At 39.6% G+C, this 12,775-nt stretch overlaps 1 long non-coding RNA gene across 4 annotated transcripts in view; it reads right to left on the bottom strand.

Annotated features, from left to right (window-relative positions):
* Positions 1-4,529, bottom strand: part of LOC102155842 — a 53,795-nt gene extending 49,266 nt beyond the window's left edge. For all 4 annotated transcript variants that reach the window (XR_005369196.1, XR_005369197.1, XR_005369195.1 and 1 more), the window contains exon 1: positions 4,418-4,529. This is a non-coding gene — a long non-coding RNA (uncharacterized LOC102155842). The remainder of the gene's footprint in view (positions 1-4,417) is intronic.
* Between the last annotated feature and the right edge of the window lie 8,246 nt (positions 4,530-12,775).

The raw sequence follows: 12,775 nt of genomic DNA, 5'->3' as shown, positions 1-12,775 counted from the left end.
TTTTCTTAGGAAACAGATCATTTTCTGCACTACAATCTAACAGTGGAAATATTTCCCAATATCTGTTTTTAAAATACTTCTTTAGGGATCCCGGGGTGGTGCAGCGGTTTAGCGCCTGCCTTTGGCCCAGGGCGCGATCCTGGAGACCCAGGATCGAATCCCATGTCGGGCTCCCGGTGCATGGAGCCTGCTTCTCCTTCTGCCTATGTCTCTGCCTCTCTCTCTCTCTCTGTGACTATCATAAAAAAACAAAACAAAAAAAAAAAAAAAAAAACTTCTTTAAAAAATGGAGTTTTCTCACTAATTGTGAAAACTACCTCTATTTTGTTGGTAGAGAGCAACTGAGTGTTGGTGTCTATGATAATTTCTACTAGGTAGCGTTCTACTCACAGTTACTTATCACAGAAAGGTAAGAAAACTTGGAAATTTATATTTTGTAAAAGAAAAACGCACTATTCATCTTGAAATCTGACAATTCCTCCAAGTATTTTGTCTCAAACACTGAACTTCTGTAAGACATAGAGATGTCCATGGTTACTCCCTATCTTAGTAAACATGAAGATTCTTTTAGGATAAGACACCATAATCTATAAATCTACTTAGAAGGGACATATGTAAACCGCAATGCTCTGAAAGAAATAAAAGAAGACAAAGGCAGCTCCTCCTTGTGTTAGAAGTTCCTCCTAGAAGACAAACCATGACAAACTCCTAACTCTGGGAAACAAACAAAGGCTTGCAGAAGTGAAGGAGGGTGGTGGAATGGGGTGACTGGGTAACGGGCATTAAGGAAGGCACTTGCTGGGATGAGCACTGGGTGTTATACTATATATTGACAAATTGAATTTAAATTTTAAAAAGAGGAAAAAAAAAGAAGTTCCTCCTATTTGAAGAATAGTATGCCCTGTGAATCATATGACTACCAAATATAGAGGATATTAATAGTCAAGCAGTGTTTATGATTTTTTAGAGCAAGGAAATATATAAATAAAAATTCAGACATTTTCTTCATACTTGATAATAAATTTCTTAAGCATTCTCTGGGTGTGTTTCAGAATAATGATCCCAAAAGGTGGTTCTGAAAAATACTACCTGACATTTGAATTACTCCAGGATTTTGTCGAAATAGTGATCCCTGGGCCTTATCCAAACCGACTGAGCCTGAAATACCATGGAAGATGCTAAGCTGTCAGCAATTAGTAACCAGTAGGTTATTTATTGTTTATTGTTGATAACTAGCCATTCGAAGACATAGTGCCACAAATGATAACTGATTTATTTTTCTTAGAATTCTGTGAGTTGGCTGTTTTGTGTGCCACATGGTATCTGCAGATTTTACTTATATCGCTGCATTCAGCTGGAAGCTTACTGGTCTAAATTATCCACCAAGGTCTCATGCAGTTTGGGGCATCCCAGGCCTTATTCATTTGGCATATCTTTCTCCCATGGTCCCTCACTAGTCAGTAGGCTAGCCTGAGCTTCTTGACATGGCAGCTGGTTTCCAAGATCATAGAAGCAGAAATTGCTGGATCCCTTAAAGCCTAATCCCCGAACTCAGAAACTCTTCAGCTGCATTTTACTGGTCACATGGACTACCTAGATTCAAGGGGGAAGGGAAATAAGATTCCACCTTTTGATGGAAGGAGCAGCATGTATGTACAGAGATAGGAAGAACTATTGATGGCCACTATTGGAGATAGCCTTTACACAGATCTTACAATTAAAATTTGAGAACAGCTCTTATAAAATGACAAATCCAGCAAAGACTGTTGAATTTAACCTAAGAATAGTTTTTAGCATTTATTATTAGTTGTTACATAGTTTTTGCATCAAACTAGCTAGCCATTACTGGTAAAAGTAAATACCCTAGATCAAAATATATGTACACACACAATACAATATTCTAGAAAAGGAATTTCTCATGATGCTAAATTATATTATTATTTCCTAAGATACTTCTTTTATCTTTGCCAAAAAAATATAAATAAATACACTATTTGGGTTAAAAAAAAAGTTTATTAATGAAAGAAAATACAAATTCTTTCAATGCCATGGTTTTACCTAAACCAAACCAGCCATGTAGATTGACAAAGTTGGCAGTGGCTGCCCTCAGTGCAAAACCCTGCCATTTATGGCCAAATAGCAGCTGAAATTCTACCACAAGAAGATTAATCTCTTCATTAGGTTTTTAGAGGCAGGCCATGTGGGCACTGGACAAAAATAGAAAGGTCTAGAGAGGGTCACAAATACAGAAGTTACTTGGCTTCAAGGATTTGATTCAAAGTTTCCATTAGAGATCTTAAGATGCAGGCTTATAGGACTATGTCATTTTCCTAAATCATGAATTTGAATTATATAGTCGTGCAGAGGAGCATTTAGACAGCCTGGCTGATTGTCCAGCATCTGCTCTCATTTGGGCATTGTTGCCCTCTACTTGTAATGAATAAATGTTATAGGAGGGAACTGTATGCTTCAGATCAGACGTCAAAAATTGAAGACCCATAGGCCAGATAATGACAGATTTGTAGTTTGGTCTGAACATTTTTTTTAACCTAGAATTAGTTAAATTCATTAAAGAAACTTTAAATTTTAAAAATGATAATTTTAAAGATAAAAAAATTATAACTAAAAAATTATAGGAACTTGCATTATGGGACTTGTATTCTCCCACAGGCACACAGAACTGGATCTGATTACAGACCACCTTCTAGAGACAGAGCATGTGCTTTCCAGTGTGTCACAGTCCCCGCTGCCCTCTATTACTTACTCCAAGATGCTTTCCTCATTTACATTATCTACCTGGCCTTTGGAAGTTTTTTACCCCCATTATGGTTTTTAAAAACTCAGGAATTTAAAAGTGACTGGAAGATACCATTCGTAAGGATTTATGAATATAAAAGAGGGCAGCCTGGTGGCTCAGCAGTTTAGCACCGCCTTTGGTCCAGGGCCTGATCCTGGAGACTCAGGATCTAGACCCATGTTGGGCTCCCTGCATGGAGCCTGCTTCTCCCTCTGCCTGTGTCTCTGCCTCTCACTCTGTCTCTGTGTCTCTCATGAATAAATAAAATCTTTAAAAAAGGGATCCCTGGGTGGCGCAGCGGTTTGGCGCCTGCCTTTGGCCCAGGGTGCGATCCTGGAGACCCGGGATCAAATCCCATGTCGGGCTCCCGGTGCATGGAGCCTGCTTCTCCCTCTGCCTTGTCTCCGCACCCCCCTCTCTTTCTCTGTGTGACTATCATAAATTAAAAAAAAAAAATCTTTAAAAAATAAAAAACAAAAAATAAAAATAAATAAATATAAAAGATTAGTTATATTTAAGAGCAAACTACTCTGGGGTGCTTGAGTGGCTCAGCTTGTTAAACATCCGACTCTTGATTTCAGTTCAGATCATGATCTCAGGATCTTGAGATTGGGGCCCATGTTGGCTCAAAGCTGGATGTGGAGCTTGCTTAAGATTCTCTCTCCCTCTCCCTCTGCACCACCTCTCCTCCCTCTCCCAACCCTTCACTGCCATCCCCCACTCACACACTCTCTTTCTAAAAAAAAATACCCCTACTCTGATATACATCTTAGTACATGTTTGATACATAGTATGTATGCTACAAATGAAAACTTTTTATTTGTTCTTATCACACCAAAAAAAAACCCGGAATATTACTTATTAGGAATAATAATGGAATTTTTAGAAAAATAAATCAACCTAATGAAACTTAGTAGCATTTTTTTTTTCCAGTTGAAGAAAGAAAAGGGTGAGGGTGAAATCCTGAATTATGCAAAGGGCAAAAAAACAGAAATGTAAAGTATGTGGAATTTTTCTACAAAATAACTATCCTACTTAGTCATTATTAGGAAATCTTAAAAGAAAAACCTGGGACTCTGTCTACTTCTGTGATGGTTAATTTAAATATTTGGGTACTCAAACATTTGGTTAGACATTATTCTGAGTTTGTCTGTGAGGATTTCTGGATGAGATCAGCATTTGAATTGGTAGAATGAGTAAAGCCGATAGCCCTCCCCAGCGTGGGTAGGCCTCATACAATCCACAGAAAGCCTCAAAAGAAAAAGTATGAGTAATGGGGAATTTGCACTATCTGCCTATTTTCAAACTGGGACATGGGAGTCTTCTTTTGCCTTTGGTCTCAGACTGAACTAGAACTTTTACCACTGGCTCTCCCTGGTTCTTAGGGCTTTAGACTCAGACTGGAACTCTACCATCAGCTCTCCTGGTTCTCCAGCTTACTGACGGCAGATCTTGGGACTTGTTAGCCTCTGTAACTATGTGCACCAATTCCTTATAATACATCTCTTTTTGTATTACATATATATCTCCCTTTGGTTCCATTTCTCTGGAAAATCATGACTAAAGCAACCTAATATTTAATATCACTCCAAAGGGAATTAATATAATTTCTGTGCTTACCAGAACTGTCTTGCCAACATATAATTAGAATAGCACCCCACCACCACCACCACCACCACATCCAGTTCACTGTGGCTGAAGTTTCCTGTGATCCTAAAGCAGGTGATCCTCCTTCTGACACATCCTCAGAAGGTCAACAATAGCCTAAAGCTACCTCACAATGCATATGTCATTTGCCTCACCTCATCTCATCTGATCCCACAGACATTTTATCATCTCATATCATCATCACAAGAAGTATGAGTACAGGAAGATATTGAGAGGGAAAGACAGAGACTACATTCACATAACTTTTACTATAGTATATTGTTATAATTGTCTATTATTATTAGTTATTATTGTCTCTTTCTGTGGCTAATCTATAAATTAAACTTTATCATAGTAATATATTAATAGGAAAAAAACATAGCTCATCCACAGTCTGTTACTATCAGCGGTTTCAGGCATTGAGGAGGTCTGGGAATTTATCCCCACAGATAAGGAGGGACTATTGTAACATATTTATCTCAGGGATAGTACTAACAAATAAAGCATTCCGATCAGAGTAATCAGAAGACCCAGATTCAAATTGTAACTTTCCCAGTTATTGTCTGTAAGACCTTGGGCAAATCAATTTTCCTCTATTGATCTTCTTTCTTAGTGATGGGACACAGCTGGGGACTCAATATTTAACATCCAACTAATTCTTATATTTTAAGATTGTATAATTTATTATCCTAAATAGAAACTTTCTCCCAGTCCAATTTGTATATGAATCGCCAAAACAGTTTCACTCACATTTGAGGAACTAAATGCTCTTATTGACCTCTTTTAACTTCCTCTAAGAGAGCTCTCTCTGTAAGTTAGTGTTTCCTTAAAAAAAAAAGGGGGGGGGCAGGATATTTGAAAGATATGGCTTTGGGGAGCAAGCGCTGCCATTAACATAAAATAACATTAAACTCTAGAATGAGATTTGAAAAGCCTAGTCTGGGTAGAGTTTCCAGTGAATCTTAGCTGGAATAACCAGTCTTCAGCATTATCAGCTTTGTACTGACTGAAGAGTCATTTGGCTACATGTGACTTTTACACATCTGTCAACTAAATCAGAGCTCCAAATGAAAAATCTGGCACCTAGAAACATTATGGGGATTTGTGAGTCCCCCTGGAGAATTTTGGGTCCATAAACCAATGAATAGATTACTATGACACATAAATAGAGTATTTTCATCTGTGACAGATATAATCCTGCTCTGGTACTCTCTGTGTCATGTTGTAGAAAACTATACTTGCTCTCTCAAACCAGGTTTAGAAAAGGTTAAAAGATGAGCAACAACACTGAACACAGAACAAATCTACAGGAGAAAGAACTGAGCCACGTTTGAGAAGACCTATATCCAATCTCTATCAACGCCACTAACTTCAATCTTCGAGTTAGGCCACTAACTCCAGTATAATGTAAATACTTAACAAAACACTTCAACAGTTAAGATCTCATTTACCATTCCAAACAATCTGTGACATAGTTTTACTAGTAAGAAAAGCAAGACTAACTGAGTTTGTAACTTACCTAAAGTCACAGAGATAATAAACACTTCCCTATTCAAATCTAGGTATTCCTTCACTATGTCATAAATCTCTTTAATCTATAAAATGAGAACATAGTAAATCTTTATTAAGTTTTAGATTTTGTTTATTCATTCAGAAAATATGTTATTCATAACTTGGATGGATCCAAACATGGGTATATAAAAAGAGGAATATATGTGTGTATGGAAAGCAAAGAAAAGGTTGCATGGGAAAGACTTAATGTTGTTTGGAAAGCACATTAGTATCCATCACTGCAGAAGCACTCCTGAATGTGGTTATATAGACAGAACATGCACCCCAAGCTTTCAGAACACTTTTTTGGGTAATTTTTTGAGATCAGGGTCTAGAGAACTCTGAATTCACTGTGCAGAAGAGTGTTTAACATGTGTACATTGAGAACAGTGACATCTCTTTAGAAAGTCTCTGTAAGTATGCCCAGGGTTCCTGAAGATAGATGAAGTCTGTGTACAAGTTTGAATATTCTGAGGGGGCAAATTACTAGTATTTTAAAGTAGAAATTTTACATTTGTATATTTGTAACTCCACAAAGAGATAATGTATGGAAAAGCCATTGTTTAAATTTGTTTTTAAATTAAACAATTAAAAATAAAATCCTCCCATCAGAAATATTGGGATCTTGATTTTTGTCCTTTTGCCAATTTAACAATGATTGACATAGCTTAGTACTGACATACAGGTAACAGCACATGGCTCATGATGTTACCTTCATCAACTCAGCTCTCCCACTCCAAAGACAAAAACAACCTATTTCCCAAGTTATTCATCCTAATTGGGGGCTAATTTTTTTCTACTTTTTTATTTTATTTTATTTTATTTATTTATTTATTTATTTATTTATTTATTTATTTATTTATTTATTTTAAAGCTTTCATCTATTTATTCATGAGAGACACAGAGAGACAGAGAGGCAGAGACAAAGGCAGAGGGAGAAGCAGGCCCATGCAGGGAGCCCAATGTGGGACTCCATCATGGGTCTCCAGGATCAGGCCCCAGGCTGAAGGCGATGCTAAACCACTGAGCCACCCGGGCTGCCCCTCTACTTTTCATTTTAAAATAATTATAGAACTACAGAAAGTTGCAAAATGTTGTTCCCTGGCAACCACTCATCTCCTCTTTATCTTTATAGTTTTGTTATTTTGAAATTATAAAAATAGATTAATTCAACATACAGCCTTTTTGTTTATAACTTATTCTCACTCAGCGTATTTTCTTGAGATCCACTCAAGTTATACATGTACTCCAGCAGGTGATTTCTCTTTGTTGGCATTCCAGGGTGTGGATGTGACACACTTTAACCTTTCACTTATCCATTGAAAGATACAGGATTCATTTCTAATTTTTGGCTATACAAATAAAGCTACTAGGATCATTCACATAGACATTTTGGTGTAAACGTAAGTTTTCTTATCTCCGAGATAAATGCCTAGGAGTTTCATTTCTAGTTGCATGGTAAAAGTATGTTTAGATTTTTAAGGTTAGTGCCAAAATATTTCCCAAAGTGGCTGTACCATTTTTCACTCTGACCAGCAATATGTGAGTGATTTAGTTTAGCTGCATCTTTGCCAGTATTTGATGTTACCACTATTTTTCTATTTTAGACATTATGATTCTAACTGGTTTTTTTTTTTTTTTTTCCACTGTTGAGTTTTCAGAGTTCTTTGTCAGATACAGGGTTTGTAGGTCATTTACAACTGTTTTCAGTCTGTAGCCTGCCCGTTTATCCAGGGTCTTTCACCAAGCAAAAGTTTTCGAGGAGCCTAATTTCTTGGCTTTTGGTGTCAGGTCTAAAAACATTTATTCTAGTCCTAATCCTGGAGATTTTCTCCTATGTTTTCTTCTAACATTTACACATACACTATATCCATTGTACTAATACATTTTTTTAGGTTTTTTTTTGTTGTTGTTGTTGTTGTTTTTAAGTAATCTCTACACCCAACATGGGGCTCAAACTCACAACCCTGACATCAAGAGTAGCATGCTCTACCAACTGAGCCAGCCAGGTGCCCCCAATGTACTAATCCTTTTATCCTAATTTATATCCCATGTACCGAGGGTCTCAGCAAAAACAAAATGACACAGTTGAACAGATAATTGCAAAAGCTTAATAAAGTGATATTTTACAAAGGTGTAGGAAGACAATAGAGAAATCCACAAGGGTGAAGCACTCCAAAGGGTAGCAACAGGGGAGCACTATTACCACCCCCAGGCCTGATGGGTCAAGAGGGAGAACACATATTAGGACCCAAAAGGAGCAGCTGCAGAGTCCTCATGGAAGGAGCTGTGGCCTATCTAGCGACTTAGCAGGGAGGGAGCTAGGAGAATACATACCTGAACTTCACTCTCTTCCCTCCTACCTGCTGATACCAGAGGCATGGTAGTAGTCCATAACGGACATAGTGTCAACTCAACTTGGATTTTAGGAAAAGTATCAGAATTCCTACATTTAGATTCTTAAGGTGCATAGATAAAAAGTGACCAAAAGAAACAGAGAAATGAGAAATTCCAATGTCAATTAGACTTTTCTCATCAGATCAATGCTGTGTGTATTCACTGTGTTTAAAATAAAGTATATGCAGGACACCTGGGTGGCTCAGTGGTTGAGTGCCTCCCTTCTGCCCAGGGTGTGATCCTGGAGTCCCAGGATCAAGTCCCACATCAGGCTCCCTGCATGGAGCCTGCTTCTCCCTCTGCCTGTGTCTCTGCCTCTCTCTGTGTCTCTCATGAATAAATGAATAAAATCTTTAAAGAAAAATAAAAAATAAAGTATATGCAATACAAGAAATGCTTATCCCAAAAGCAAAGCAAAAACTCAAGCTGTCCTGAAAATATTCACTATCTACTGTTTTCATTCTCTCCAAATGCAAGCAATTCTGACCAGGGTTGAGTAATGGCATTGCTTTCCCCAGCCTGCAGGCCCGTTCTGCACTGCCAAGCAGTAATTAACTTGAGAGGGGGTGGGATGGCATAACTTGGTAGAAAGTTAGAGAGAGCCAGTGCATGGCAGATGGTTGTCAACTAGGTATTCCGTCCATGTGGAATGAGATCTTCACCAAGGATCATGTTGGATCCCATGCTACAGAGACAGGGGTGAGGCATAGGGTGGGAGGTAAGAGAACCAGCAGCAGCACTCTTGGAAACTGGGACCAATGGAGCATAACTGGCCTGGGACCACTGCTGAGTCTCAAAGTCATTTGGAGACACAGCAGTCCATATCTCAGAGCAACCAACAAAACTCTCCACCCTTATCAGGAGTGGGGTCTGCAGAACCCAGGGCTGGGCTCATGACCACTGCATCCTCCACCTGAAGGGAAAACTAAAGATGTTTACATTATACCCATTTATGTTTAGATTGGTCTGGAAACTGGATGGCCGAAGCATGTAAGATCTCATATGACAGCTGAGAAAAACAATGATGTGGCATTTACCTGGAGTTCAAGAGTGTTACTATGAATGGGAACTCCTTTTTTTTTTTTAAGATTTTTAAAATTTATTTCACAGAGAGAGAGAAAGCGCATGCACAAGTGGGGGGAGGGGTGCAGCAGGCCCAGGGAGAAGGAGAAGCTGGTTCCCTGCTGAGCAAGGAGCCCAATCCCAGGACACTGGGATCATGACCTGACCCAAAGGCAGATGCTTAACTGACTGAGCCACCCAGGCACCCCAGGGAATTCTTTTTATTCATTCATGAGACACATTTATCCAGTTCCAACTAAGTGCTAGTTACAGTTTTGGGTGCTGGGAAACAGTATTAAGTAGTCCAGCTTTCACGGAGCTTACATCCTCATAGGGAATGTAATCAAAGAAAAAAAAAAGGGAAAAAAGATAATAGAGATAATTTACAAAGAGTGATAAATGACATGAATAGAGCAGAGTGTTTTGATCATAACCGACAATGAGAGATAAAGGACTGCCATACTAGTTGCAAAAGACCTCTCTGAAAAGGGGACCTTAGAGTTGAGACTTATTGATGGGATGGTGTGAGTGATGCACAGGAAAATCTGGGAGAAATGCAAACAGCAGGTACAAAACGTTGGCCAACTTAAGAAACAGAGGTAGTAAGGCTGGAGCAGAGTGAGCCAGGAGAAAATCATATAATACCTGAAAGGAGAAATGTGAGCGGCTGGCACCAGATCTTCCTCTAGGAAGGGCTGGAAGGCTCCCTGCTCCATCTCAAACCTTAGCTGCAGAGCACAGCCTCGGTGCTGATTAAATGCAACCCATTGATAATAAAGTCCTGTTGCTTCTGACAATTACTGCAGCCAAACTGATGAATCTGTAGTCAAGAGCCTATCTGAACCAACACCACCAAACCCTATTGCCTTTAAGCCAATCAGTGTAAAAGGACATTGAGACCATTAAGATGAGCCAACACAGGTTTTCTAGATGACTGCTCAAGATTTATCAGGCTTTGTTCCTCCAAGTCGATCCACAGGAGCCTGCCCCATTTGATTATCATAGGGGATCTTAAAAGTTTGCTTACATCCTGACCAAATTTATCAAAAGTCAGGATTCAGTAAGACTATACTCTGAAATGCTGCTCTTAAGAAATATTATCTTAAGGGGGACCTGGGTGGCTCAGTCGGTTAAGCATCTGCCTTCTGCTCATGATTCCAGGGTCCTAGGATTGAGCCCCACGTCAGGCTCCCTGCTTAGGGGCAAGTCTGCTTCTCACTCTTCCTCTCCCCAGGCCTGTGCCTCTTTCGCACTCTTTCTTTCTCTCAAGTAAATAAATAAATAAATAATCAATCTTTTAAAAAGAAAAAGAAAAAGAGGGGATCTCTGGGTGGCTCAGTGGTTTAGTGCCTCCCTTTGGCCCAGGGTGTGATCCTGGAGTCCCATGATCAAGTCCCACATCAGGCTCCCTGCATGGAGCCTGCTTCTCCCTTTGCCCGTGTCACTGCCTCTCTCTCTCTCTTTCTCTCTGTCTCTCATGAATAAATAAATAAAATCTTAAAAAAAAAAAAAGAAAAAGAAAAGAATTATTACCTTAAGACTTCTCTTTGCTGGGAACTTCTACTCATTCTGAGTAGAGGGTATGAGAGTCACCAGCTGTGGATAGCAGATGTACTAGCATCAAGTTGCCATGTTAATCTCTTCTCAAGGCATTCATTCCAGGGAGACATGGGGACACACACAGAATCACATGATGCACTACCTCTAGAGTTCTCAGATGGGATTTTCTTTCATTTTGTTTTGTTTTTGTTTTTTTGAACAGACTTCCTGAGGACTATGCAGAAGAAGGAAGAAATAGATCTCTGACCACCAAACTGCTTACGTGCTTTTACATGGAAAAACTGCTTACTGCTTTTACAACCACTGGGCAGCCTCTGAAATATGTACTCTTCTAATTGGTTAAAAAAAACCTAGGAGAGTTCTGGTTTTGCATGTAACTTCTGAGAGTTGTCACTTGAATAACAAGTAAAAAGCTGAACAGACTGGAAAGAAAACAACTCTTCTGGGAGCCATAAGAGAAGGGAGGACACAGAGCAAAATGCTACCCCATGACCAGAGAGCCAGATGAGAAGTCCCACCCTCCTGGAGCAGAGATACACAAGCAGAAACCAGTGCTAGGGGAGAAAAATTAGAACCATAAATGACAAATTGCTAGAGGCTCAGTATGGACAAGTCTGAGATTTAAAAACTTCAGGGGAACGCAATCATAAACAGGGTCCCACAATATTCTAAGACTTACCTCCAGGAGCTCCGCCAGATTCCCACAAAAAATACTGGATAAAAACGCCCTTATGCTTCTAGAAGAGGGAGGGGAAAAGGAACCGTTTTGAAACACAAATACAACAGAGCACTCTATTCTTAACAATGCCTGCTCTCAGGGGAAACTAGTTAACCTAAAGCCTAATCTGTTGGAATATTATCAGAGGCTAACTAACCAAAGGGAAGTGAAATAGCCAACTCCAGCCCACTCTAGCTATCCTATTCCACCTAATGGGGGAGAAAAGAAACTCAGAAACTCTTGTATAGTTCGTAGTCCAGAGGCATACCCTCACTAAAAGATTAAGACTTGGGGCACCTGGGTGGCTCTATCAGTTGGGCATCTGCCTTCTGCTAGGGATCCCGGGGTCCTAGGATCAAGCCCCATGTCAGGCTCCCTGCTCAGTGGGGAGCCTGCTTCTCCCTCTCCTTCTGCTGCTCCCCTTGCTTGTGCTTTCTGAATCTCTCTCTGTCAAATAAATAAATAAAACCTTTTTAAAAATAATAAAATTTTTTAAAAGACTAAGACTTAATCATAGGAATATAGAATCTTTCCCCTCCCCAAATACCTCACTACCACATTACTAAATATCTGCTTATAGTAGCTACTTTTACCTGGTAAATCATATTAGGCTATCAAGAAATAGTATAAGACATACCAAAAGATGAAGAACACAACTTAAAATTTTTTTTTAAGATTTATTTATTTTAGAGAGAGAGCATGTGTGCAGGGGAGAGGGCAAGAAGTGCAAGGAAGGGCAGAGGGACAGAGAGAGAGAGACTCAAGCAAACTCTGTGCTAAGTGTGGAACCCCATGTTGTGCCTGATCCCATGACCCTGAGATTATGACCTCAGCCACAATCAAGAGTTGGTCATTAGGGACGCCTGGGTGTCTCAGGGGTTCGGTGTCTGCCTTTGGCCCAGGGCATGGTCCTAGGGTCCCGGGATCGAATCCCGCATCAGGCTCCTGCATGGAGCCTGCTTCTCCCTCTGCATGTGTCTCTGCCTCTCCCTCTCTCTCTCTCTCTCTCTCTCTGTGTGTGTGTGTGTCTCTCATGAATAGAT

This window comes from Canis lupus, chromosome 14, assembly GCF_011100685.1.
Source record: "Canis lupus familiaris isolate Mischka breed German Shepherd chromosome 14, alternate assembly UU_Cfam_GSD_1.0, whole genome shotgun sequence".
Taxonomy (NCBI): domain Eukaryota; kingdom Metazoa; phylum Chordata; class Mammalia; order Carnivora; family Canidae; genus Canis; species Canis lupus.
The sequence above is the reverse complement of the archived record's forward strand: the minus strand, read 5'-3'. Positions and strand labels throughout refer to the sequence as shown.